The sequence below is a fragment of the Cryptotermes secundus genome, unplaced genomic scaffold (genome assembly GCF_002891405.2).
Source record: "Cryptotermes secundus unplaced genomic scaffold, Csec_1.0 scaffold4440, whole genome shotgun sequence".
NCBI classification, from domain to species: Eukaryota; Metazoa; Arthropoda; class Insecta; order Blattodea; family Kalotermitidae; genus Cryptotermes; species Cryptotermes secundus.
In genome coordinates this window covers 1-6,598 of record NW_019720813.1, presented here as the reverse complement: position 1 = coordinate 6,598, position 6,598 = coordinate 1, and the positions used below count along the sequence as shown (strand labels likewise).

General features: G+C 42.1%; 1 long non-coding RNA gene across 1 annotated transcript; it reads right to left on the bottom strand.

Annotated features, from left to right (window-relative positions):
- Positions 1 to 3,994: 3,994 nt before the first annotated feature.
- LOC111873715 lies at positions 3,995 to 5,628 on the bottom strand. The gene is made up of 3 exons (XR_002844418.2): positions 5,259 to 5,628; positions 4,497 to 4,737; positions 3,995 to 4,037 (listed from the first exon to the last, which is right to left on the bottom strand). It is a non-coding gene; the product is annotated as an uncharacterized LOC111873715 (long non-coding RNA).
- Positions 5,629 to 6,598: the final 970 nt, after the last annotated feature.

Below are 6,598 nucleotides of genomic sequence, written 5' to 3'. Positions count from 1 at the left end.
AATAATACAGGGGGAACAGTTTACTCTGTTGTACCCAGTAATAATGCAAGATCTTGTGTTTATATCAGGAATCATGTTAATGCCTTGCCTTTGCTGGAGCTCTGTTCAAGGGATACAGCGGCGGTAAGGATAACATATCCATATTGAGAAGGCAGCAGGGAGCTGATAGTTGCTTCAGTATACCTTCCATATGACTCGGATGGACCACCACCAACTAAGGAAATGAGGGACATCACAGACTACTGCTTTAGCAGGAAAAAGCAACTCATCATTGGGTGTGATGCCAATGCGCACCACATCTTGTGGGGGAGCACCAGCACTAACCCAAGGGGAGAGAGCTTTATGGAATTTCTGGTGAGTTCGACCTGAATATTCTAAACCATGGTAACGAACCTACCTTTGTGGTTTGCAATAAGAAGGAGGTTATTGATTTGACACTAGGGACAAATAATATAGGGAACCTGGTAAGTAAATGGCATGTATCTGATGAGCCATCTCTGTCGGATCACAGATATATATGCTTTAAAATAAGTAACATCACAGTACATCAAACTACTTATAGGAATCCTAAGAGAACCAATTGGGAGTCTTATAAAGACGACCTAAAGGTAAATCTAGAGGCCATATCGCGTAATATACACACAATAAAGGATTTTGATCAGTCTGTTGACCAGTTGCAATGGGCTATTATCTCATCCTTTAACCAGAATTGTCCGGCTAGGACCACTCGCGGACCAAGGAGAGCGCCTTGGTGGAATAAACAGCTGAGTGGGCTTAGAACCAAAATGAGAAGGCTCTTTAATACAGCTAAAAGAACAGGGCAGTGGGACACTTATAAGGAAGCCCTTACTTGTTACAATAAAGAAATAAGGGAAGCCAAGCGATCTTCATGGAGAAGACACTGCCAGGAGATCAATGATGTACCAGGCGGTGCCAGACTCATGAGGATCATGGCAAAACAGGCAACCAACAAGGTTAGCACAATTAAGCTTCCTAACGGACAGTATACTCAAACAGGAAGGGAAACGCTGAATGAATTATTCAGGGTCCACTTTCCTGATTCAAAATTGATTGACAGTTTGAACGATGGGCAGGGTCAGCAGAACCTGGACACTTGCCAAAGCAAGATGAACAGGGCAGACTGGAACCTGGACAAAGTCATAATTAACCAATCAAAGATAAGATGGGCTCTGAACACTTTTAAACCATTTAAATCAGCAGGAACAGATGGAATTGTACCTGCACTTTTGCTGCATGGGGCAGAACTTTTAGTTCCACACCTATGCTGCATATATAGAGCCTGCTTGGCATATGGATTCATCCCCACAGCCTGGAGGCAAGTTAAGGTGACGTTTATTCCAAAGCCTGGGAAACTTGATTATACCGAGGCTAAGGCTTATCATCCTATCAGCCTATCATCTTTCCTTTTGAAAACGATGGAGAAACTAGTAGATAGGCATGTTAGGGATGGGGCATTAAGGACTTATCCTCTACACCGAAACCAACATGCCTACCAAACAGGTAATCTACTGAAAGTGCACTACACAATGTGATAACACGCATAGAAAGTGCAATTGAACACAAGGATATTGCCTTCGGAGCATTCCTTGATATAGAGGGAGACTTTGATAGGACCTCATTTGATGTAATCAAACAGGCCTCTGGAAAGCATGGCATAGAGCCTGCAATATGCAGATGGATCAATGCTATGCTGGAAAGCAGAACCATAGCTGTTACATTATCGGGAGAGACCCTGGGGGCGTCCGTGGCTAGGGGATGTCCGCAGGGGGGCGTACTCTCGCCTCTGCTGTTGAGTCTGGTCATCGACGATCTCATGTGGGGACTTAATGATGATAGGTATTATACAGTAGGATATGCTGATGATATAGCAATTGTCATAAATGGAAAATTCCTTTCGACCGTATCAGAGCATCTTCAGTCAGCTCTGTACATGGTCCAACAATGGTGTGAAAGAACAGGTCTTTCCATCAATCCCAACAAGATGGTAGTTATACCATTTACTAGGAAGAGAAATATAAAGGGTCTTAAGGAACCGACTCTCTTCAATAAGACAATCCAGCTCTCCAGCGATGTCAAGTACCTTGGACTAGTATTAGACAAGGGACTGACATGGAGAAAGCAGCTGGACAAAGTTATTAAGAAAGCCTATAAGGCTTTTTGGACATGCAGGGACATGTTTGGTAAAACTTGGGGACTACAGCCGCACATTGTACATTGGGTATATACTGCGGTTGTGAGACCCATAATTACTTATGGTGTCACAGTATGGTGGCCCAGAGTTAAATTCAAGACTAGCAAGACAGAACTTGGCAAATTGCAAAGGGTGGCTTGCTTAGGTATAACAGGAGCATTTCAAACATCTCCAACAGCTGCACTGGAGATACTTCTTGGACTCCCCCCACTGCATATACAGATGGATGCGGAGGCCAAGGCAGGAATTTGCCGTCTCCAGTGCAGTGGACAATGGAAACCTAGATCTGATGGTTTCGGTCATGCAGACATGACTCAGGACATGAAAAAAAGAACCCATATTGCAAATGGGGTCTGACAAAATGATACTGAGACATGTATATGAAAAACCCTTCACGGTCAGATTTCCTGACAGGAGTGAATGGGAAAACGGGTTGCAGCCCGACAAAAAAAGGGGGACTGATCTGGTATACAGATGGTTCCAAGACAAATAAGGGCAGTGGAGCTGGTGTGTACTGCCATGGCACGAGGCGGAAACTTAGTTTCCGCCTTGGGCGGTAAACAACAGTATTCCACGCGGAAGTATAAGCCATTAAAGCATGTATTATGGAGAATTTAGATAGGAACTATAGAAATAGGAACATCTACATTCTATCTGACAGCCAAGCTGCACTTAAAGCGCTTGACAAACACCAGATTAATTCAAAATTGGTCTGGGATTGCCACCAAACCCTCATGGAACTGGCCAAACATAACAGGGTACAACTGATATGAGTGCTGGGGCATGAGGGTATTGCTGGAAATGAAGCACCAGACCAATTAGCAAAAATTGGAGCTGAACACCCGTTCATAGGACCTCAACCAGCCTGTGGCATCTGTCTAGGAGTTGCCAAACAGGCAATCAGGGACTGGACTAACATGAAACACAAGGACTACTGGGAATCCTTAACTGGACTCAGGCAAGCAAAGGGACTCATATGAGGACCTTCTGCTAAAAGAGCGAAGGAACTGTTGAAGCTAAACAGGAACCAGCTACGATGGGTGGTAGGACTACTTACAGGACACTGTCACCTCAAAGGACACCTGTTCAAATTGGGACTGAGTGATAGTCCCACCTGTGAGAGGTGTCAGATAGAAGACGAAACAGCCACACACGTCCTGTGTGAATGTGAGGCATTAGCTTATTTAAGATTACGTCACTTGGGCCAGTACTTCATGGAACCAAGTGACTATTTTGATGCCCCCACGTCCAAGATCCTGCGCTTCATCCGAAGCGTGGGGTTGCTGAGTGAATAATTAAAAAAGGGGAAGCACACAAGACCTAAGGTCATGGTGCAATGGCCGAAAAGGCCCACGCCTCATATATTCTATTCTTCTATTCTAGTGGTGAGTTGTGGACAAGAACAAATTTTTCTCCGATGAGCCAGCTGACCTGCTTTGTGAGATGCTTAGTTATAGTGATTGAGAGAGCAGTATTGATAGGGGGGAACAAAGAATTGTGGCCAGAGACGGTAAAAGAGACAGTAGCTCCGATGAAAATGGGGGTAATAACATAGCGAGGACAGTAGAAAATCTAAACAAAAATCACAAAAATCTAAACCCTGATTCAAAATTCAAATACGTGTATAACAGTCATCAAATTCAATTACAAATGAAATCAACTACATCTAATGTCCTTATCTTACTTCATATTTTTCGTTCCCACTACAGCCGCAGAGGGCCTAGGCCTACCCCCGTAACCTTCGCCGTTCACTTCGATTTTCCTCGATCTTACACATACGGTAGGAATCCTTGGTCGGGTGATCAGCTCGTCGAAAGGCCTCTACCTGAACACAAAAACAGATAAATTAACACACACAAACTAAACTTCTATACCATCAGTGGGATTCCAACCCACAATTCTGGTTTCCAGGCGAGGGAAGACAGTTCATGCCTTACACCGCTTCGCTACCATAGCCGGTCATCATCATACACTACTGCATGAAAAATTTCATGCTAAGGAATAGTGAACATTTTTAATTTCTTTGACAAATGGAAGCCCCATGCTTAGAATGCAAGAATAAGGCCACCTGTATGGATGGCAAAGTAGGAAGGCAATCAGGCAGGATCAAGAAGAAGCCACATGCAGGCTGAAAGAGACAGGCATGTATCAATTGAAGAAACAACCCATCTTCACATCAACCACATGCATCAAAAACCCAAAATTTAAACGCTGAAAAATGAGTCTAAAAGCAGAGAACAATCAATATAAACCCTATAAAGTACTCTCCTGCTGTACAATATACCTCGTAATTCATGGCATGGAGTGGAGGTCCCATTTCCACTGTCATTAAGACAAACTTTTTCTATGCAACTTCACTAGTAGTAGATCCATTCCTCTCAAATCTCTTCAACACTACACATCACTGAAGCTTTTGCATCTTCATTGTCAGATCTGTTTCATTGCAACTCAGTTCATAAAAGGGTGTCGAAAAGCATCCACAGCAGCAAACTCCTTGGAGGTTTTCTAATTCTCCAAAATTTTACCTGAAGAAAAAAAAATTAAGATCTCACTTCCTAGAAATATAAGATGAATCTCCACTAGGACATCATAATTACAAATACTTCATTATCTTAATTATAACAGATAACAGTTAAAGTTAAATATGTAATTCAAACAATTGAAAAAATATGATCACATTTTCTTATATGTCACATCATAACTGAAAGAATTCATGTTAAGTCAATACTGTGTCTTTCCTTCTTCCTCATGCCAATGGAAGCCGCATGCATTCTAGTTAAGAACTATACCAGCTAGAAGGTGGGCTGAGACAGGCAGGAAACAAGAAGAATAAAAAAGCAGGTTAATACATACTGAACAATAAGCATGCAGACAGCCATCGAGACTAAGGCAAGCACATGCAGATATCTGAGACTCATCAGGCGACTCTCGCTTGAAGAAAGATACCATTGACATAACTAAGATATGTTAACAAAAATTCAACACGTAACACGTGCACACAACTACTAACATAACTCACGCAGAAGGGATTCCTCATGTACGTCACCTTGTAAATGGTGGTATGGTGTGGCGGTATGATTTCCACCAACACCAGGACCCATTATGTCTCTGTAACATACCCAGTAGCTGAATAATTCTCAACAACACTCTTCACCACATTCCATTGATGTTTCCCTCCTCATTCAGTTTGACTTGTCACATTGCCGCTGATTTCTATTGCTGGTGACACAGGGCTACCATCATCAGCAACTTCCCACGATATCTTAGTCTCCAGAATATGGCCTGTAAGAGAAGAAATTCACTTGCTTCACAGAAATATATCTTGACGATCAACAGAAACTTAAGAATGACAAATACTGATTACCTGAATTGAGAGAGAGAGAGAGAGAGAGAGAGAGAACATGGTTAATCAAATATGCAAGTCAAACACTATATGAAAGTCATCAAATTCAGTGACAAATGAAATCATCTACATCACATTTCGTTATCTTACATCATCTTTTTCGATCCCACTAAAGCCGCAGAGAGCCTAGGCCTACCCCCATCACCTTCTTCGTTCACTTCGATTTTCCCAGATCTTACGCATTCGGTAGGACTACTTGGGCAGGTGATCAGCTCGTCGAAAGGCCTCTACCTGTACACAAACACAGATAAATGCATACACACAAACTAAACTTCTATACCATCAGTGGGATTCCAACCCACAATTCCGGTTTCCATGCGAGGGAAGACAGTTCATGCCTTACCCCGCTTGGCTACCATGGCCGGTCCTTATCTTACATTACTAAGTGAAAAATTTCATGCTAAGGGAATAGCGAACATTTTTACTTTCTTTGACAAATGGAAGCCCCATGCTTACAATGCAAGAACAATGCCACCTGTATTGATGGTAAAGTAGGAAGGCAATCAGGCAGGATCAAAGAGGAAGCCACATGCAGGCTGAAAGAGACAGGCATGTATCAATTGAAGAAACAACCCATCTTCACATCAACCACATGCATCAAAAACCCAAAATTTAAAAGCTGAAAAATGAGTCTAAAAGCAGAGAACAACCAATATAAATCCTATAAAGTACTCCCCTCCTGTACAACATACCTCGTAATTCATGGCATGGCGTGGCGGTCCGATTTCCACTGTCATTAAGACACACTTTTTCTATGCAACTTCACTAGTGCTAGATCCATTCCACTCAAATCTCTTCAATTCTCCAAAATTTTACCTGAAGAAAAAAAAAATCAACATCTCACTTCCTAGAAATATAAGATGAAACTCCACTAGGACATCATAATTACAAATACTTCATTATCTTAATCATAACAGAGAACAGTTAAAGTTAAATACGTAATTCAAACAACTGAGAAAATATGATCACATTTTCTTATATGT